Source organism: Balearica regulorum, chromosome 15, assembly GCF_011004875.1.
Source record: "Balearica regulorum gibbericeps isolate bBalReg1 chromosome 15, bBalReg1.pri, whole genome shotgun sequence".
Taxonomy (NCBI): domain Eukaryota; kingdom Metazoa; phylum Chordata; class Aves; order Gruiformes; family Gruidae; genus Balearica; species Balearica regulorum.
Genome location: NC_046198.1, coordinates 11,373,931 through 11,396,466, shown reverse-complemented (window position 1 = coordinate 11,396,466; position 22,536 = coordinate 11,373,931). Strand labels below are relative to the sequence as shown.

Here is a 22,536-nt window from a genome sequence, read left to right as displayed (position 1 = left end):
AATGGAGAGAGACTGTTGTAGCTGTCTAATATGAGCAGCATATATCATTAATTTTGCACATATGTTTTTGTCATAACATAATGAAAGTAGCTATTCTAACAGCCACGCAAAAGGGAGCATTCTGTTCTTCGCATGAACCTAAAATCTGCATTTCCCAACTTTTATAATAATTACACAATATTCATCACTCCTCCAGCCTATTCTATCCTTAGTGTCAACTTATGGATGGAGGTTAAAGTGGACCAGATACAGCCCCTGATCTTACTTTTAAAGCCAACAGCCGCAATATTACTACTATTATTTTTTCATCATCACTGAAACTACTTAAGTGTGTTTCCTGGCACAGGAGATCACAAGATATATTTGGGTTTCATCAAAGAAAACACTTCCACTCCTGCTTTACTATATGCCACTTCGCTAGATCTTATGATGATCCTGCTGTTATTTTTTTATAGCTAGACACCTTGGGCACAGAAAAGGTCATAGAACTCCAGGGAAATCCATGCTAAAGGTGCATGGAACCCAATTCTTAGTCTTCCATTCCCATAACCTCCCCAAACTTTATCCTTTTTGTAAATGTAAGCAGAGAACCAGACAAGATTACAACAGGATAAATTGACATGTAAGTAAAATATCCTCATTTCTGAGTGCTAATACACAACAAGCCCAAAGTTTGATAGTCCTGAAGGCTACCTAGAACTCCAGGTTCTAACTGTACCCTGTCTTCCAGCATATTTTTCTGTGCTGGGATCCTGGCCACACTGGAGGACATGAGAGATGAACCTCTGGCAAAGATCATGACCATGCTGCAAAGTCATGCTCATGGCTTCCTGATGAGGACTGAGTACAAAAGATGCTGGAAAGAAGGTATTCTTGGGGGAAAAACTAGGAACTATTCTGTGAATCCAAGGCGACATTAGAAATCAACCACTCATGTAATTCATTTACTAGCAAGAACCATGAAACTAAACTGAGACTTTCAAGTTCTACATCCCAGTACACAGCAAAGCAATAAAACTTCCCTGCTTTTTCTACATGGCTCCATGCAGTTGAACAATATTGCAGCTGGATGGCTGGTAGCTCCGTTACCCCCTGTGCATCCACTCCAAAGATCAACAGCTGGAGGATGTCTGTAATTTGGTAGTCAGCATTATCCCTGTCCAGAAACCCTAACCCACATGGTGATGGATGCAGTGAGACTCCTGGAATTCAACCACAATACATATGTTTATGAGTCACAAGATTTTGATTTCGATCTTACTACTTTTTCTGTCACTGCCTGTGGCATCTGTGCCTGCAGGATAGAGGAGAGGAAAGACGGGAAGCAAAAAACACCCTTTCAATTAGCTTCCAGTTCATAAGCAGTATTTGTTTCTTCCAGTAAATGAAAACCATGATTTCTACATCTACAGTAGCATTTTAAAAACAAATTCAATAATGTTGTCCTTTTTTCTATGTCAGCAAACTGCTATGACTCTTCTTGCACGCCAAAAAACTGTGGGGCATCGAGGCCTACCCTATCTGACTGAGGCTACACACTGACTCCAGTGTTCTGCTGTGTACAATTGAGCGTGAACACTTTGAGTCCCCCTACATAGTTTCCCTACTGGAAACAATTGTTTTAAGCCACACACACTCTGTTTGCTACAGGCTAGGCCTGATGGCAATTCAGAGGAATGTCCAGAAGTTTCTGCTGCTGTTTTTCTGGGGAGGGTGGAAATTGTACAGTCGGGCGAGGAAAATACTCTGAGGTTGTCCTGTTCTGCAGAATTAACCAGTGGCAATTACAGGCACTGAGAACCTTGGGATGTCTGGGGAGGGAAAAAAGATAATGGCCATGTTCACTTAAGTAAAGACACTGAGAAAGCTAGTGACTTTCTTGTTAATTATTAATAGGGCAAGGGCCCTGAATGATTTCTTTCCAAATCAACACCAGAAAAGTTAGTAAATGGAGTGTGGTGGGTTGACCCTGGCTGGGGGCCAGGTGCCCACCAGAGCCGCTCTATCACTCCTCTCCTCTAGATGGGGGAGAAAAGGTACAACAAAAAGCTTATGGGTCGAGGTAAGGACAGGGAGAGATCATTCACTAATTATCATCACGAGCAAAACAGACCGAACTTAGAGAGGGAATTCATCTAATTTATTACTAAGCAAAACAGAGTAGAGGAATGAGAAATAAAATAAAATCTTAAAACACCTCCCCCCACCCCTCCCATCTTCCCGGGCTCAACTTCACTCCCGGCTTCAACCTCCGGCCCCCCTCAGCGGCACAGGGGAGCGGGGAATGGGGGTTACGGTCAGTTCATCACACGTTGTTTCTGCCGCTTCTTCATCCTCAGGGGGAGGACTCCTCTCATCGTTCCCCTGCTCCACCATGGAGTCCCTCTCACGGGAGACAGTCCTTCATGAACTTCTCCAACGTGAGTCTCTCCCACAGGCTACAGTCCTTCACGAACTGCTCCAGCGTGGGTCTCTCCCACGGGGTGCAGACCTTCAGGAGCAAACTGCTCCAGTGTGGGGTCCCCCACGGGGTCACAAGTCCTGCCAGCAAACCTGCTCTGGCATGGGCTCCTCTCTCCACGGGTCCACAGGTCCTGCCAGGAGCTTGCTCCAGCGCGGGCTTCCCACGAGCCACAGCCTCCTTCAGGTGCCTCCACCTGCTCCGGCGTGGGGTCCTCCACAGGCTGCAGGTGGAATCGCTACACCCCCTCATCCTCCCTCCATGGGCTGCAGGGGAACAGCCTGCTTCACCATGGTCTTCACCATGGGCTGCAGGGGGATCTCTGCTCTGGCGCCTGGAGCACCTCCTGCCCCTCCTTCTGCACTGACCTTGGTGTCTGCAGAGTTTCTTACATCTTCTCCCTCCTCTCTCCGGCTGCAAAAGCTCTGTTTCTTTCTTTCTTAAATATGTTATCACAGAGGCGCTGATTGGCTTGGCCTTGGCCAGCGGCGGGTCCGTCTTGGAGCCGGCTGGCATTGGCTCTGTCAGACACAGGGGAAGCCTCCAGCAGCTTCTCACAGAAGCCACGCCTGCAGCCCCCCCGCTACCAAAACCTTGCCATGCAAACCCAACATATGGAGAAAGCCCTGAAATCAGTCTAAGCCTGCTAACTATAAGGAGTGGAAAGAGAGCGTCTTAGAAATTCAAGATGTGGACTTCCCATTTCTAAAAACAGTATAGAGCGAAGTGGTGAGGTTCTGAGCATGGGAATACAAGATTTTGCTATTCATTAACATATAAAAGCTGAAACAAAGCTGCTTGGTTGACTTCTCTTAAGCAGGACCACATTGTCAGCATGAAAGGGCAGTTCCAGCTCAGACTCCCTTCACCTAGTCCCAGGATGGACAATTCAGTTGGTTTTCTGGCAAGAGAGGGAAGAAAGTGTTGACCAAGACATTCAAGCTTAAGTGAAACAAAACTATGTTAAAGCCAATTTTCCACATACAGGTGAAACAAAATCTGCCTTTTTATCTGGGGACAGACCTTCCCAACTCCAGTGAAAACCAAGTGAACTTCCACAGCCTTAGAAAGAAAGAGCTTTCAAAGGGTTCTGGTCCCATATGGGCTGGTATGAATCTAGATCATTATAAGAATAATTCTGCATTTAAATCAGTTCAGAATCTGGAATACAGTCTTGATTTCTATGCTGGCATGCAGATCTGCTACTGTGCACCATAACAACCTTTTCTAGGAGTTGTATTACTCACACTATAGATACGAAACTCTCTGCACTAAACAGGCATTTCAGGAAACACCAGGTCTCCCACTGGTATGCAAAAAATACTAGGATCTGATAATAAAAGGACCACCTCAGGGCTTTTAGGGGCCATTATAATAGAAAAGGCTTGTTTTGGGAACCTCATTGCTTGAACTCCTTACTTCCAGGTGAAGCCTTTGATGAATGTGGCCCAAAAGGAGAAGAAAATGTAACTGAAGGAACTGGAGCTGTGAGGCATCATGTTGAAGACTCGGGAGCTCTCAGAACATGCAGAAGAGCAGAGGAGCAGACAGCCACCCTCAGCCAGGAGAATGACCTCCCCATCCAGCTGCAGGCTTAGAGTTATCAATAGGGGATGGTTAAAGGCTTAGTATTCATTTAGGCAGGGCATTGGCTTTCTCAAATGACTCATAAGAGGCTCCTTTTTCAGAATATGGAATGAATAAAGAGCATATGGGGATGATGCATGAGATTCACAGACAGCCTGACTGTATCTTAAATACAGCTAAGTCCTTAGAAAATAGAGGAGACTGAGAGGCCTCATGGCTAAAGCAGAGGAGCTGTTGTCACAAGTCCCGAGTTCTCTTCCTCATCAATCACTGATGCTCAGTATGATCTATGGCCAGTCAGGGTGGCATCTTTTTAAAATGTAAACTCTTATTTAAGGACCTGTGTGTGTACAAACAAACAGATTTTTTGATGCTCAACTTTAAGAAGCTATGGCCTGAGTCATGGAGATTTAGATCAGCTGTAACAGGTATATTAAAGGAATCTTAATAGACTCTGCAGAAGAGGCAAAATCTTGCATTTCTTGCAAATGGAAGTTTGCTGCCGTAAGAGGCAGGAGTTGTAGCAGCCTTTTATAGGATGAACACTGGATTCCCACCTCTTCATCAGGAACAAGAGAACATGTTGGATGCTGAGGAGTGCCTGGCCCAAATGATGTAATCAAAGATGGACCTACTGAGCCAGATCCTGGATATGAAGGAGCTGAGATGAGTGCCAGCAAGTGGATGCTGGAGCATTAGCTCAGAGATTTGAAAGGCAACTTGAAAGGGCTGGAGACTACCTTGGCTAAAATTGAGAAGGAAAAGCAGGTATGAAGCCTGACAGAGACGGGTTTTTTCTGCCTCTTTCTTCAGGGAAATGAACCCTGACAACCATTACAGCTCCTCTAGTCAGAGCACCCTTTGGGATGCTCAGATTCACTCAGCTGATCTCCCCCAGAGTTTCTTATATTGTCTTCCAGCATCTCATATAACCTCATATGGTCTACCCCATAGCAACAGTAATTTCTCAGCAATTTCTAGTGATCCCCCTACATAAAGACATCTCCATCTCCTCTACATTCTTTACTAATTATACCCACTTTTACATGGCAGTGCTGGTAGGCCTCTACTTATAAAATGCCCCCTTCCACAGCCATGGGGAATACTCCCTCAACTGCACCTGAACTGCTTTTTATGTAATGTAATTGAAGAAGTTTTAAATCTGTACTGTAGCAGCCATGTGGCTGTCTGCTGCTTCTTCTGAAGTCAGTGTTAACATCCACAGGATGTTAAACTCACAGATGCCTCATATGTCTCAGAATTTATTAACTGAATCTCAGATTCCTTCTAAAGAAATATAAGCTTCCAGTGACATTTTGTCCTGATGCTGTTAACGGCTTCTGTGATCCACAAAAGCTGCGTGATGTTTCCTTTCCTGTCTGCAGGCATTAGACCACAGAGTTTGAACTCTGACTTCAGATCTCTGCTCAGAATGACTCAGTCACTAAATTCCAAAAGGAGAAGAGGGGTTTGGAGGAAGTTCATCAGGCAGAAATAACTGCTCACTTTTTCTTTACTCTCTCCCATTCTCATTCTCCCAGTCTGGGGAAAGGAAAAAAACCCCATTGTCTGCTTGCTTAAATACTGCAAGACTACAGTTTATTGCACAAACAGGAATGGGGGCCATGTTTTTTTATGTATTAACTCATGGCAGCACAGTGAAGTGTTGCCAATGTGTGCCACTGCCCAAAAGAGCTATGTGAATTGCTGAGGGCGAGCAGGATTCTTCTGAAAGGGGCAATGCTGGACCAAGTTCCTCTGGGCCTATTGAAAATGCACACACAAAGAGCATACTGCGTTCAGGAAGCACCTCATATTAATCTATTCTTTGGGTTTTCAGTCTGTTGCCAGGGCAGTTAGTTTCTCACCCAACTCTGTGCACTAGGGTCTCTCCCTTCCTAGAAAATTGCAAGGTGAGGAGAACAAGCTGAAGCACCAGACCAAGAACGGCAGCAAACCTACCCCTCAGATGAATGAGGTGAGGTGCAGTTGCTATGGTCTATATTTTAGATGGCCCTCTTTGGTCTATTTTTGACATCTTGGGCCCTTCTGATAAACACCACTTAGATGTGTCTTACAAAGTTCTTTTTCAAACTGATTCCACTTTTTTTAACTCTCTGGAGGACAAGTGGGAACAAGAAGAGAAGACCCATGGCGAGGTGGAAAAGGCTCATCATAAAATAGAGAGTGAACTCAAAATGACAATTGCTAACCTCAATGAGATTAAATGAGCCAAACTTGGAAGAAGTTGTAAAGAAGTAAGTGTCACTTGTAACAGAATTTCCCAGGGTACAGGATCCTACCAGGTGCAGTTGTGTTACATCATAGCTCTGACAGCATTAGCTATACCTGAAAAGTCACTTGATCATAAAGTCACTGGGAAAATCCACAGTCATATCCTGATCTATTCAGTATTAACCTAATGACAGGCAGAGCTACAGTTCAGTAGTTCAGGCAAGCAGAATCAGAAATACAGGATTTTGTTTCCTGAGTCTTTCTCTGACTCATTGTCTGATATTTGTAATTCATCTTCCACACTCACCCACATATAAAATGTGTATAATCACCGGAAAGTTCTAATGCTTAAATGATTCATGTTTATGTAAGGCCTTATGATCCTCAGACAAAAACTCTTTTAGAAATGCAAAATATTATCACAAATTAGAACTTTATTTTAGTGTCACTATTGACTACTTTAGTGACGGGTCTGCAAGTACTTCTCTGACAAACCTCCCCTTAGAAATTAACTTCCCAGAATACAAATATCCAACTCTATATTATCCAAACCACTAATTTACCTAGTTAAAAAGCTAAGTAGCTAAGGCAATGTGTACAATCATTAATAAATACTGGCAAGCTTTGCTAATTCAAATTCTAACACAGTGTTCCACAGGGAATATGAGATACTTGTGTTTCAGAGCAAGGCCACTGGGACACTTAAGTGCCAGAAGAAAAATTATGTGCTGGTGTTAGTCCTTCAGAGCTGCAAACAGACAACGCAACTTCCTGGCGTGCTGGTGTCTTTGCTTGCAGACTAGTTAATGATGGGGTAAGGAGGAGCCTCCGCAAAGGAAAACGGGACTTAAGTGCCTTGCCAGTCCCACTAAGGAGACAGGACACTAGATCTCAACCCACTTTCAACAAAGATTAACCTGTTCACTACAGAGTAGGAACACTTTACTTGGCTTAACTCATTTACTGTAACATCCTACCCTTTCTTACCCCACAAGAGCCTGCTTGCACAGTTTTGTCTTTTTGATAAAACTGAGTTGGTATAAAAGATTAATGCAGACCTTTTAAACCTACCCTGTTAAAATGCAGTCTGGAGCCTATCACTCTTTAAACACTTAAATAACAGAACCGGCTGAGATCTAGTATTTATTTTTTCCCCAGGCAGATTTTGAGGATTTTTCTACAGCAGATTCTGACTACTTGTCTATAAGCTTGTGAAACCTCTTGGCTTGAAAATATTTACCTTTTTAGCTTCCACTAAATCAATAGTTCAGCCAGCTCTGAGATCCAGCTTGTCTTGTGTATTATCCACTCACTCTAAACTCCACTTTCTTTGAAGTCTGGGCAACTGTATGCTCACTGGAGATCTCCTGCCATGCTGCTATGGCCAGAAGAAAGGTGATCTGCTGCAGAGATCTCTTCTGCTTGCAGGCAGCCAGCAAAGACAGCTGACAGACCTTTTCATCAACAGGTTTAAAAACCCAAAATTCCTCATGAAAGAGTAATAAGATGGGCAACAATCTTGAACTCTAGATTTAGCCCATGCAAACTCCCCGTTATACATTGCACACGATACTCCTTTCATAGCAACCTCTGACGAAGCAAGTTACTGATGGGGCTGTTCTCCACAGAGCAAGAGAGTAGCAGGTTGGGGATTTCACTGACCTGTGCTTCAGCTATCAAATCACCCCATCCACTTTTTACAGTTCTGTAGTGATGGATGGATCTACTCTAATAAATCTTATGTAAATTGCCAGGATGTGGTTGTTAAATACATAATGAGATTCATTAATAATGGAAAAGCCTGAAGATAATTTAGTCCCCAAAAAAGTTATATTTTAATAGAATGCTCTGAACGCATCCTAATGACTAATACAAATTGATAGCATCAATAACAAGTAACATTTCCATTTAAATTCACTTTAGAAATGCTAGCTAATTAATTCTCAACCATATCAGAAGATAGGTCAGTGTTAGACACATTGCACAGGTGGGAAAACAGAGGTAAAGGAACTGTCCAGTGACACAAAAAGCAGCAATGTCGGTTAAAACAGAGCATAGCACTGGGGAATTCCTGTTCCCTCTCCGATTATGCCTCACACTTGCTACTATTGTTTCCAAAATAGTTATGCTTCTAAACGTACAAAGGCTCTCTGGGATGGAATAAGAATTTCTTCCCCTCTTTCCCCCTAGGTGGAGAAACATGGAAGGTTGCCTGGAAGAAGCTGATGTTGCAACAACTGCTCAGGTCAGACACATTCCCAGCATCTGAGCATCTTGTCTCTTTCCTCAGAGAATGAGAAACATCACTGGAATTCTCCAAAGGAGAAGCTTCTTCAGCAGCTTCATGGAACTCGTAAGTGGGCCAGATCCTGCAGACCTTACCCAACCTTTCCCTCATAGTGTGGACCTTGGAAGGGCTAAAGCATCAAGGCTTCATGAAATTCACTGTGGCCATTGTTATTCCTATAGATCTGGACTGGAAGGTGATCAGAGATTCATTAGAAAGTTGCTAATTCAGAAGCACACAGTAAAAAGAGGAGGCTGGACTATTAGGTGTATTTGCTATTGTTTTGCAAGGAAAATGCATGGCCTGCAGTCCAGATAATTAGTCTGAGCTTTAGCAAGGAGGCCTAGAGATGGTTACTCTTTCTGGAAGATACCAGCCACTCACCTTCTAATGCATTAATAACAAAGATGGGATTTGTCCCAAAAAAGAGACTATTAAAGCTAAATAAAAGGCTTCCAGAAGCCTTTCTTATAAAGCATCTCTGAGGGCCTGAGGGCATTACTGAGACTGAAGGCCCGCCAGATTCCAGCTAACAACATGTACTTAGCCCCTTCTCAGATCTAACAGAATTGCAAGCAGGAGGCTGGGCTGCTGAAGCTGCTCCTTGAGCTGGAGAAGGCAGCCCTGCAGATCCAGGCCATGGGCTCTACCCTGCACAGGAAGCATGTGGTTGTTGTGGCTGAGATGGCAGAGCTTGTGGAGAATTCCCAGTGTGAAAGCAAAGCTGGAGACAGACAAACAGGTCACAAAAGCAGAGATGGATGATCTCAGTGCAAGCATGGAGTCTTTGCAGAAACACAAGGTGAGAGGCCAGCAGGGAATTCCTCAACAAACCACCAATGCAGACATGGGTGCAGCCATCAGTGCAAGGCAGAATTGAGGCCTCTGCAGTGGGAGCTAACCAATACCAGAAAGCAGCTGTTTGCAGGTGGTGCTGAACACTGCCTGCCCCAGCTGATGGAGTGGGCATCCCCCTCACTAAAGATCAGGACACTCTACCTTCCCCCTGGCGATTACAATCATCCCATTGTAATTACAACCAACTGGCATAAACTGAGTTTGCAAGAGAGAAAGGATATTGTAGCCTTTCAAGACCTACTCAGCATTGTATGACTGACTTCTTTCTTACAGCTGAACTCAGATACTCACATTCACAAGATGGAAGATAACCTGCCTGAAACCAATGCCCAGATGGCTGAGGTGGACAAGAGCCAAGCTGAAATTAATGCCATCAGGCTCCAAGATAAATTCCTTGACAGCTTTGTGCAATGCTACCTCCCTCTGATCTTCCTCTTCCCCTACATTTCATCCAGCTCTGGCAGCCCTGCCCTGTCTCCTCTAGCAAATCTGCCCCATTCTTCGAGACTTTGCTTCTCTTTCTTTCCAGTCAGATCTAATTAGTTCCTCTCCTGCTTTTTTTTAATGCACTTTTCTCACAGCTGAAAACAGCCAGCTGAGTTGGGAGCACAAGGAAGCTCCGAGCACGCTTCACCAGATTGTCCACATAAAGACTTCTCTCGTCTCACAAGCAGGTGACTTCAAGAGGCAGCTGGATGAAGAGTCAAAGGTACGAGGGACCACGAACTGGCTATAGAGGTTGTTACTGCCATGTGACACACAGTGCCTGCTCTTTGGCACTCTGTCCATTTCAGAGTAACAGATCTTTTGTGTTAGATTTCACAAAAGAAAACTTTCTCATCCAAATTAATCTCTGGGCTTTTTACCAGCCGATCTTGGAGGCAGTGTGGGGGACATGAGCCTTGTACAGATATGAAAACAGGATACAGAATCTCCCATGAGTCAGCAGCAAAAAAGCAGAACACACACCTCTTGATTCTCAGTCCACTGTCCATTCAGTGGATAGTACACCAGTTTATTTGCATAGATCACACAAGTTCGGCACAAAATATACCAGTATTTCAGGTCTCTGTCTGACACATCTTGTAAATTTCTGCTTATCTCCAAAGAGTAATTCTAGTGCTGCACCTGTATATCAAAAGTCTGGCAAGAATTCTCTGTGTTCAGAACAATCACCAAATGGGTTTTCTGTCACAATTCTTTTGAAATACTGTTTGAGAGAAAACAGTGATGATGACAAGCCAAGTTCTGTTTTCTGTTGTATGAGCTCAATTCAATTCACTGCAGTACAACAAAAGTAGGTATGGAGAACAGAAACTTGTCTCCTGACCAGGAAGATATTTTGAAGTCTGAGATGCTTCTAGCTGGTCCAGAACTGAGTTGTTCAAGTGGAGCACTCCAGCTCTGGGATTCATACTTCCAATAGGACAGACACACAGTAATGACTGTGCTCTCTCTAGACCTGCACTGCTGCTGTAGTGAGCCTGGCCAACACCAAGCATGATTTGAACCCGATGAGAGTATTCGGAGGACGAGGAGGAGAGCAAAGCTGAACTGCAGTGCCTGGTCTCTACACTCAATCCTGAAGTCACAATCTAGAGGACTGAATACAGGACTGATGCCATTGAAGAACCAAAGAGCTGGAAGAAACCAAGTGAGCACTCAGCTTTCAGGGAGTCTGGGCTGGGACTTATGGCAGTCTCATTATTTAGTTTGGCTGCTGAGTCACAGCTTATAGATGCGATCTGTTAGTACTTGGTTTGGTAAGACAGAGAGGAAGCAAACAGTTCCAGCCAAGAGAAAAAAAACAACCCAAAACGTGCAATAATAAACAGGGACCATTGAGACCTAACACTTGTACACTGAAACAGAAAACAAACACTGATCCTTTCCGATAAAGGCTTATTCCAGCAAGCCCTACAAAAGCCACTAGCTTTACTCTTCCAGCAGTCCTACAAAAGCCACTAGCATTTCCTAAGAAAAAAGCAATCACCAAATCAGATTAAACCCCTTAGAATCTGGTCCTTGAGAGCTGGTATTACAGGCCAGAAGTTGAGCCAATCTTTGTAGCAGTCTCTCTAACAGAGCTAACAAAGGTGTTTTCACATAACAGCAACAAAAGTTTAAGACATCTGGAGGGTTTCACTGTGCGCCTGAACAAGTTGATACAAATAGAATAAACTTCTACATCTCTGCATGACTTTGTACTGACACCCAGGGATATTCACTTTGTTCTTAGACACTATCCCAGTCCTTGAGATACCTGAATGGAAGATGGAAGTGTCTATCACCAGGCAACAATCCAGCAATAAAGAGCTGACCTGTGGCCCAATATGCCACATCCAGCAGTGGAGGGGAAGAACCAGTCACATCCTAGAAATGGTTTAACAGTCCCTTTTCTGAGACTGCTGCCAGGATTTCACCTTTTCACTGGTCAAAAAAACAGTGATGGTGCTCAAGACGAGGGCTCCTGACTCCATGAACTACTTACTCACTAGGATATTTCTGCCCTCACTCCCTCTGTACAAAGTTGGCTGTGACGCTCCAAGAAGAGGAGGAAACAGCTGACTCAGTCCAAGCCTGGCTTGCCAACACAGAGAAAAATAAGCGGAGACTTCAGAAAGAAGTGGAGAACCTCACTGTTGACCTCAAGAAGGCAAGAAATTCAGACATTCAAAAGTGCTTCCAGTACAAGCTGGACCAGCAAGATCTAAGCCCTGGTACTGGAAGCCCTGGGAATCTTTCTGTTAACTCAGGTCAGCTTTGGACTGGTCCCTTCTTTCTTAACATTTTAAGATCTCTCTATTAAATGTCAAGTAATCTGTATGACCATGAGAAGCAAGGATAAGATTTATTACATCAAGAGAAAACCCAGATGAGAGCCGCAGCTAATTCCTAGGAGCACACAGCATGCTTCTGGTAAGCTCATTAGCTGACTTCCAGAAACAAGAGTACAGCTAAAGCAAAAGCCCTCCTTTATTGCAAGGCAAGGTATTCATCTTCTTTTTAAGGATAATGATATCCTGCTTTGAACTTTTCAGTGTTGCAGTACCAGTGGGTTGGCCACAGGTTATTAACCACCATACTCAAAGCAGATCTAAACAACATGCAGTTTAAACACTAACAACAAATGCTCCTTCATTAAATTAGTATTTCTGCTCTTGCTAGTGTCAGTGTAAGAGCATGAATAGTAGTGCAACTGTGGGACATTTGAATAAAAACGTTACTTAAAATAGGCACAAAGGCTGCTCCAAATCCACTGAAGTCCTTGGGTATCTGCCAATGACTGCAGTCGGCTTTAGAACAGGGTCTCAAAAGCTGAAAATCCCACATACATCATTACATTACTGGGCTGAAAATCTGTTCCACCATCACTTTCTTTAATGAAGCAGTTCTTTATTCTATGGTTCCTGTGGTGTGCTTGTCACCATGGTATCTGAACACATGTGCAGATCATAAGGATATGTGGAATATTTGTGATTAAAAGCTCCTAGGAAAGAAAAATGTACCTTTATTCTTTCCCTTCATGACAAGCAGTTAAACACAGTCTAAAATAGTCTTGAATAACATCTTGTTTGTAACCGAATCGTCTTTGAAATAGAAAGAGTCACACTAATCAACCCAGGCAATTACTAACAGCACATCTGCACAAGGAATATCTGAAGTGGAAAACATTTGCTCCACAGCAGCATCATTATAACTGCAGGAGCAAGGAAGACTATCACACTGATGGGAACTGGGTGATCTTGTTAAACTCCTAATGGTGAGGAAAGAAAGCCTTATAAACATTTTAATCATCCATTCAGAGTGACCAAGAGAAGCTCTGCCAGTCATTAGACTGGCTGCCAATTTAACTGTGACTAGCTGGCAGGACATGCAGAGAAGTGGAGTGTAAAGAAAACTCGTGTCCAGTGAATGCTTGGCTTTATCTTTCCAGGCCAATGCTGCTTGTGCTGCCCTGGACAAGAAGCAGAGAGCCTTTGATAAGATGCTGGCAGAATGGCAACAAAAAATGCAAAGAACTGCAGGTGGAAGCAGATAGTTCCCAGAAGGAATGTACACAACTGAAAATGTTGAGCTTAAGACTGCCTTATGAACAATCCTTGGAGCACCTGGAATAGATGAAGAAGGAGAACAAGGCCCTTTAGGGTCAGTACTGGTTTGATGTCAAAAAAACTCTGCAAATCATAAGTCCCTTGATTCCTACTGAATGATCTCTTGTGGTGTCTTCCAGCACCAATTCCACTTTTCTTATTTCTAGCAGTGCTTTCGCTCTCTGGAAACTTATGTTTGACGCACTTGAAATCACAGGTTAGATTGTGCTCTTGGGACAGAGTCTGTACTCAGACACACCCCCCACTCCTATTGGATCACCCAAAATTGTAACTAGCACCAGTGTACTGCTTCCAGGGAACCAACTCTGGGGAAAATGTTCAGGATCAAGGTCCTTTCTGAACCCTCAAGGTGAGTCACAATAGCAGCTTGGTTGTACTCACTGTAATCCTAGGAGGTCATCACTCCAGGCTGGGCCAGGTATCATCACTAGAGCACCGCATAAGGGAATAATGGACTGGTTACAGCATTAGGCTTAAATAAGACAGAAGCTGCAGTCCCAGTTCTGGATACCAACATTCTCTCTAATTCTGAGCAATTCACTTAGAGGACCATTAACAATGGCCAGCTTTACCCTGGGAAGATGATGTTCCCTTTAACCTCAGGAGGGAGGATTAAGCATCTCTGGGAATCAGTTCAGAGCAAGTGAGTTAAAGTCCTGCTCAGAGTCTCCCTCTTTGCATCACTTCTCCCCTACTGGCTGTACAGGGAGACCAGCTGCCTTGGCTCTTTTTTTTTTTTTTAAAAACACTTCTGTAAATTGCAAAAATTAATCTCTTACAGGAGGCTGGAAGATGACAGTGTAAATATTTAGAAGATGCTACAATCTGCTGCCCTTACAGCCAACAGAAAACAGTGATGGACTCCCTGGCAGAGACCCAGTGTTTTCTGGGCTATCTCCCCCAACCCTTTGCTCTGGCCTACATCAGCTCACCGAGAGCCCCATTCTGCCATACAGATGATGTGGCATCCTGTTTTCATTTTGTAAGAGCAACTATATGAAAGGGGGAGAGGGGAAGGCTGGATAAAACTTCTCTTGATTTAATAGGCTTCATTCTTCCACCTCCATGAACACATGCAGCGAGCAGGGCTCATTCAGAAATCCAGGATAATATTTAGCAACAAAAGAAAAGGGCAGCTGATATAAAGTGACTGGAATCATTTCATGCCATTTCCATTCAAAGACTCTGCCTGGTGCACTTGGTAAAGTTCATAGTCCTGAAATAAACATATCATATGAAATATCTGTTTTCTTCCCTAGAGGAAATTAAGGATCTAATCAATCAACTGGGGGAGGGAGGGAAGAGCATTCATGAGCTGCAAAAGATAGAGACTGGAGATTGAGAAGGATGAACTGCAGGTGGCACTGGAGGAAGCAGTCTTCCCTGGAGGTACCAAGGCTACAGACGCCAGAGCTGCATGCCAGCCGGGTGGCTGCTGCCCACATTCCATCTGATGGATTTTGTATGTTTAACCCCACAAAGGGCATTTATTTGTCCATCTGTTGCACCCTTCCTTGCAGGCTGAAGAAAGTAAACTGATTTGCACTCAGCTCAAACTGGCTCAGGTTAAAGCTCATATTGACAGGGGAACATGAGAAGGAAGAATTTGAAACAACCAGGTACAACGATGATATGACATTGAGCCGCAGTGGAAGGCTGCAGCATGGAAGTTTTAAGTGAGACACTAGGAAAGTTTTGTAATAATTAAGAGGAATTGCTCCTTAGACCACATTGTCTGGAGGCTGTAGAGTCTCCATTATCGGAAGTGCAGTCTGGTCACACTTTGTCTAGTGGAACTGGTATAGCAGGAGGTGAACCAGATTTTAGGCAGTAGATTTTTAAGCTGACCTCTTCAAAGCTGCCCCAGCCTTATGTTTTACAAGAAGATATTCATGAATGGCTTGGTGCAAAATCCTGGTATCTCAGTTTTAAACAGGTTTGAAAAGTTACTGTATTTTTATTACTTGGTGGGCAATAATTTGATACAAAAGCTGGATCAGACTCAACATAACAGAATGCTGTACCATATGCTTCACTGGACTCTGCAGAAGTAATCACCAGCATGCAATTGAGTCTCTGCAGGCGAGTCTGGAGACAGAAGCTAAGGGGAGCGCTGAAGCTCGCAGGCTCATAGAAGATGGACACAGACCTGACCAGAATGGAAATGCAACTGGATCACACCAACAGGAACAACAGTGAACTTGTCAGGACACTGAATAAACTGCAACAGCACATCAAGGTAAACTGGTGGAAGCAGGTCCCTGGATGGAAAAGCATACCAGTTCTATTTTACAGATTAAGCAACAAAGCAGTAGACTATGTACTCTTGTTTAGACAGACATCTTGAACAAATTGAGAATTTATATTTGAAAACCCTGGTTCTCCCACTCATACCAATTTCAATCTGCAGTAGTTCCAACAAACCTTATATAACACAAGCATTATTATCAGCTTTTGTCAAACTAGAAACCCAAAGAACTATTCATATGTAATTAAAACAAAAAAAGTTCCACTTTTAAGAGAAGTTGTAATTGCTGTTTGAACAGGATAGACAAGAAATTAACTAGAAACTATCAGAGATGCGAAACTAAGGAGCTTCCTTTGGGTCTTCATTTCTAAAATAAAACTAAGTAAATTAGTAAAAGACTAGTTTCTTTGTTGGAATATATTGATACAACTGCTGCCAAAAAATCCAATGTTAGTAACTTAGAGTGACAACAAAGATTCTTTCTCTCTATACACATGTGTGTATATATATATACACACAAACTCTCAAACCTAACTTGTCCTCAGTTACATCAGTCTCAGTCAGAAGTAATTCTCTTAAAGTCAGTGTGACTACAATGACATAAGACAGACATACGTGATACTGGCATCAAGCAATGGGGTTTTTGGGGAGAGGGTTGTTTTTTAAAATTCTTTTTAAATCTGGCATCACCTTAAAGAACAGCTCTGCAGAGAGACCTCCTACATCTTTCAGCTTCCTCTCCCATCATTATTAACCTTTCATCTTGAGATCTAAATGGATGAGGATGCCTGCCAGCATGAAGAGGAGCTGCAGGAGCAGTATATGCCACCTCAGCCCACTACAGACAGAACTGGAAGAAGCACAGACCGACCTGGAGGGCAGTGAGCACTCTCACAAACTCCTAGAGCAGGCAGAGGTCATGGAGAAGACATAATGAACTTAATGTCCATGTACAGAGAAAGTAGAACTATTTATGCAACAGCTATCTTGTCAGAGAGTTTATGTGCAAGTAGTTTAACACTGAAACTGAACTCTGGGTAAGAAATGCAGGATTAGGCCAATAATGGATAAATATAACAGTGGTTTATAAGATAGGTCTGATAACTCTATGGAACATGAAAAGCTCAGTCTTTAGAGATATTACACTGATAGCAGGATTTTTAAAAAAGCACCATCCTGGCCCAGCTTTGCTCCTAGCAAGGCCTATGAAAAGACTTTTAGCAAATTTGGTGGAAGAGTTAAGACAGTGCTGAGCACTTTTGAAAAACTCACCTTAAAAAGGACAGTATAAAATTCTGCCTCCATTGAACCTATAGCTTTACTAGTTGTTTCCATGGTACTCAGATTTCTTCCATAGACTGTAGCCGACAGCAAGATCCGTTTTAGTGAAATTTTAAGCATCCTTGCATTACAGATTGCAGTATGAAATAACATTCTTGCCATTTCATTTTGTGTATAGATTTAAGAAGCTACTTTAACATTCACCATTACACTCTGCAGTTCTTTTCCATAAAGACCACACATGCTAACATTTCCAAGGAGAAGAGTATAACATCTGGAAAGGACTGATAATACAAGAAGCATTTCTTAGCTGCAGCTGCAATTATGGGACATCAGTTACAAAAACTGAGTCGTAAACGTGGCTTTTATTCAAATAGGTTAAAAATGCAACTAATACATTCACTTCAAATTGACTGATAATAAAAGGATACATTTGTAGCAGGTGAACTGCTATCTCCATACCAAATTTGGGGATTTAAACTTACTTGTTATACAAAACCTACATAGCACAGAACTTGTGCAGCATTCTGGAACACAATGGCACATTTACATGATGTTGTTTTGCTGAAGAGCAGTTTGTGTTGCTAGAATACAGTTTTTCTATTAAAACCTTTGTAGTTCTCCTTCCTTAGAGTGGGGTTTTTTTAATTTATTATTTTTACAGCAGCAACAACAACAGTCCTCCAACGATTCGTATCAGTAAACAGCAAGCACTAAATGAGCTGTGGGGCTTATATTTTCCATGAGATAAAAAGACAAATACATATTGTAAACTGTGGAGCAGAGACTATGTTTGTTGAGAATGCAATCAAATACAGTTTCAGTTGGGTTTAAAGCCAGCTGCTGCTACTGCAACAAAACTTTGAAATAAGTAATATTGGTATAGAAACTCAAAGTCATACACACAGAAATGCAGGAAAACAGACTTAGACTCAAGGCCTTCATAAACAACAGGGTCTATTTCTGCCTCAGAGGTGTATCATCATTTTAGCTTTCATTTAGTTGCAAGTAAATACTCAGGTCCTAATGTTCCGCAATGCAGATCCAGTGGGTATGAATCCCACTTGGCTTAAGAGTGCACAATTTTACAGAGAAAAAACAAACTCTACAGAAAACTGCAATGCACAAATCATCTCTTTGAGAGCCAAATAGAAGAGCTGAGCAGATAAGACATTCTGGGTCTCTGAGACCTCTTTCTGCCCTCCAGAACCAGTCTGCTTACTATTAAATGAAAGCTGAAGTCTGACCTTCAGCACACTACTAATGAGCATGAGGAAATCATCAGTGAGCACTGAGCAGCTGATGAGAGAGCAAAGCAAGCTGTGGCTGATGTAAGTCACCTCCCCACCTTTCTGCCCTTTATGTTGGTAGCTGGAAACCTTAAGGTATATATTCCGTTATTTCTCTCCAGTGCTGATTTGAAAGCACAGTGTTAATAATACATGTTAGCACTTGCATTGCTTTTTATGATCCTGAAAAGCAGAATGCATGTTAGCTCACTGATTGCAGTCTGGCAAAATTAATCCACAAAAGAGTAAATCCACTTCCTCTCTGCCTCCCTGGTAATCTACATCACAGATGGCACCCTGAGGTATTCCTCCATTTCCTCTCGATTTGTCCTTTCTTTCACTTATTACACAACTCCACTCATCACACCTATCAGGCCTCCAACAAAGAGTAGGCCAGTTCCCTCTCCAGCTAGTCAATGGCATTCATAATTGGCACAGAGGGGAAAAAAGTTGCCAGCACTGAGCAGATTGCTCCTTTGGCACTGTGCTGACAACTGGCACTTCAGAAATATCATAGCTAGCTGTGGATTTAATGCACAGCATTTCCTCCCAGAGCGAGGCTAAGCCTTCTGCCACCTTTGTGCTTTCAGCTACTGCATGTTCAGGCAATACCTTCACCTTCCATCTACAGTACACTCTCAGCCACCTTCTTTCCATTGAAGGGTAGAAATAAAAACCTGAAGTGCCATTAGAACTAAAGCTACTGACTTAATAATAGGTGGGGATAATACCGTTGACTAGTCCAGTGGTACTAAGCGAGCATACCACCACCTGGTTTATGGTCCAACCTAGAGTTGTCCAAGCCAGCTGGGATTACTTCCACTGATCTCAGTGAACTGTGGATCCAGTCTTTAGAAAGGTAGCCTATGAAACACAGAAAAAGTAAAGATATGCCAAAATTTCTCAGAAGGTAACATACAGATATCAGGTCTACATATCCTAGCTTTCAATGCTCTGTATAAATAGCTGTGCTGTCACAATCTGTTTCGTACCTTCCTCACAGGCTTCCTGTGTGGCAAAAGATCTCTGTCAGGAGCAGGATCATTATGTGCACCTGGAAAAGATTAAGAAGAACTATTAAATTGCAGTAAAAGACCTGCAAGCCAAGATGGAATAGGCTGAGCAGCTAGCCCTGAAAGGAGAAAAAAAACCAACCCACCATCATGAAACTCCAGGGTAAGAAAAACATGTACAAATATATTAGAAAGATCATTCCAACAGAGCAGCTATGAAATTCTTTCCTGCACCTGAGCTTCCACATTCATCACAAATACCTGAACAGAAAACTTTCATTTAACAGCCAACATGTCCCAAAGGGAATGCACTAATTTAAAGAAATCCAGACTATGCAGAAAAGATGCATGTAGGATGCCCTCAGCCCACTGGAGCGCAAGAGAACTTCAGCACTTTGCACCCCATGCGGAACTCCTCGATCAGAATCTTTATGGTGCTTGAGTACTGCAGTAACAAGCCGCGGGTATCAGCAGCTGATCTACGCCCAAAGAAGAATTTGCAAGGTGTACCGTCATCAGTGTCATGACTTGCTGTTTATTTTTCAATGGCTACAAAACTCTAAAGCACAAGTAGCTTCAAATTCCTCATGAAGATACCATCTTCCTGTTTCTTTTTCTGATCCTCAGAATTCCACATCAACAGTTCAAATCCCTTCCATAATCATTTATCCTTTTGCTCCCTTTCAGATTAAGGAACTGGAAATAGAACTAGACTCCAAACAGAAACACCATGTGGAGACCAAAAATTCTGCACAATAACAAGAGGCCTCTAAAGGAGCCCATCCTCAACAAACAATGGCCATAAAACAAACGCATGCAGGAGCAACTGGAAAAGATGCATAACAAACTGAAAACTTACAAGAGGTAAATTGAGGAGGCTGTACGTATTCCCTGCTCCAGCTCACTGCTTCATCACTTGGGAGTTGGACTTGATGATCCTCATGGGTCCCTTCCAACTGGAAGTATTCTACGATCTTGCACACATTCCACATAAAATTAAAACAGGATTTAGCAAGGGGACACAGTATTAAGTAGCAAAAAAGCAAGATATTGGGATACATTGTATTTCCCTGCTTAAAAATCCCAAATTTGCAGTTATTTAGATCATCAGTGACTTTATCTGATCTTAAGGCAATGTTCTTGGTAATTTAAGAATATTAGTGATGTAAACTGATTTTGACAAATTACTGTAATCTAGACGGCAGTTCTAGAGAAACAGGGAATACAATTAGGGGGGAAATTACATTTGTTGCATCTTCCTTTTAAACATCATGCATGATACCACACTGTGCTGGAAATTGCTACATTTTCAAATACTGGGGTGAACAATGCACATCTAGAATGCCCCTCAAGGCAAGTATTTTCATCCGCAATAATCTGTTTGTATATATAACAGCCTGCTTCGAAAAGATCTCTTTTTGACTAGCTGCTACCCATCCACATCCATTTGCTGTTTAAAAAAATAAACCAACCACCTCAAAGGATGTCGCAGCTCAAGCTTTTTTCATATATATCTTAAGGTCAGACTGCAGCAAACTACTTTCACTGGGATCAGTTCAGCTGTGCTTCCGAGACCTTAATCTCAAAAACATTGGCATTCTTTCTGGATTGGCATAGCATAATTGTATCAGCAACACAGCAGGAACAAAGGTGGAAAATTCTCTGGAAAGCTTTGCTGGAGACAGAGCCTTAGCTTTTCATGCTTAAAAGCTATGCTGAGTTCCTCATTTAGATACTTTCACCCCATCTGGTGAAAATAATTTTGTAAATGTAAAACCATACGTAAACGTAATTTCATTCCTGTTACGTAATTTTACTTGGCCTAGTTGCGTATCTTTAATCTGTGCAGCTGATCTAGTTTTATCGTTAAGCCAATAAGAGCTGCAATGATTACATATCTCGCAGTTACAGAACCATAGTATCACTGATTTAGGAGACCATTGACTCTAGCCTCCTTCCTGAATACAAGATCTTATATTGCACTTTTGCCATTCTGACAAGTATTTGTCTGATCCATTCTTAAAAACCAGTAAGAAAAGCCCTGCATCCTGCCAAGTCAGTCCAAGACAGGGCTTGACTACTTCAAAGGAATCACGGAGAATCTTTTTCACTGTAACCTAGATCTGCCTTGCTGTTATCTTAGCTTATGACTTCTCGCCCTACTCCCAGTGGACGTAAGAGAACAAATTGTTCTTTTCCTCATAGCAGCAGCCTTTTATCTATTTGAAGGCTTACCACACCTTTCCTCAGCTTTCTGTCAACAGGCTCAGCAAAAGTCATGTGTTCAAAGACTCTGATCATTATTGCCACCTTTTTCTCCAAATATCCGTATCACTCTTGTGCAGAGCCCAGGATGGGACATACTCTTATAGCACAGCTCAGCACAGCAGGATACCTGTGTATGCATTACTATAGTTTTCTTACCTATATTAACCTGCATGGTGTATGCCTCTTCTGCAAGACGTTATGGACTCCTACTCAGCTTATGACCCACGGCAGCCCCTCCATCCTTTCCTGCAGCAGAGCCAGCTACCCAATTCTTTCCAGTCTGGTAATTCTGAAGTTGATTACGTTGAAGTGTGCAGCAGTGCACCTGCTACTGAAACACATCCTAGTTTTTCCATAGAACTCCCATTTTGAATCCTACTTCTATAACTATGTTTATTCTGCCTTCAAACTTGATCTCATCTTCAAATGCAGTAATTACACTATCTGTTTCATCATGGATGAGTAATGGACCCAGGGTGATTCCCTGTACAAGCACTGATACCAAGTACATTTTTCCTCAACCAGTTTTGCAACTCCCTTAGAGCGGTATCATCTAGACTGGTTTCCCAGTTTATTATTAGAATATCCTGCAAGCCAGTGTCAGAAGCTCTACTAAAAATCAAGATACATGACTTATACTGCTTCTCCCTTATCTGCGAGCCCTGTTATGCTGCCAGAAAAGGAAATTAGATTGGCTCAATTCACTCACAACAGAGCCATACTGGCTAGCATTCACCTTCTGGTTTCCTTCTAGATACTTACAAATTATTTTCTCTCAGACTTGAAATTAAACTTATTACTTCATTGCTCCTCAGTATATCTGGGAGTCACTGATCTCTCCCCATTCCTCTCGCTTGCCTTTTTTTGTTGTTGTTGTATTTGAGCTGACAAAAC

General features: G+C 42.5%; 1 protein-coding gene and 2 long non-coding RNA genes across 10 annotated transcripts in view; 2 read left to right on the top strand and 1 right to left on the bottom strand.

The window, feature by feature from the left end:
* The window catches only part of KPNA7 (karyopherin subunit alpha 7), a 56,814-nt gene that overhangs the window by 32,708 nt on the left and 1,570 nt on the right, over positions 1–22,536 (bottom strand). For 3 of the 8 annotated variants that reach the window (XR_012837941.1, XM_075768039.1, XM_075768038.1), the window contains exons 2-5: positions 20,234–20,348; positions 19,354–19,415; positions 19,070–19,225; positions 15,693–15,787 (exon numbers count right to left, since the gene is read on the bottom strand). The gene's annotated coding sequence lies outside the window, so the exon portion shown is untranslated. Of the gene's footprint in view, positions 1–15,692; positions 15,805–19,069; positions 19,226–19,353; positions 19,416–20,233; positions 20,349–22,536 lie in introns of all 8 variants that reach the window. The other 5 variants (XR_012837942.1, XR_012837940.1, XM_075768041.1 and 2 more) reach the window with 3 other exon arrangements.
* On the top strand, positions 4,172–9,807 carry LOC104642004 (uncharacterized). Its single transcript, XR_012837944.1, has 4 exons — positions 4,172–4,816; positions 8,474–8,636; positions 9,129–9,372; positions 9,702–9,807. It is a non-coding gene; the product is annotated as an uncharacterized LOC104642004 (long non-coding RNA).
* Positions 11,337–17,304, top strand: LOC142598237 (uncharacterized). The gene is made up of 3 exons (XR_012837946.1): positions 11,337–12,347; positions 13,366–13,577; positions 14,325–17,304. It is a non-coding gene; the product is annotated as an uncharacterized LOC142598237 (long non-coding RNA).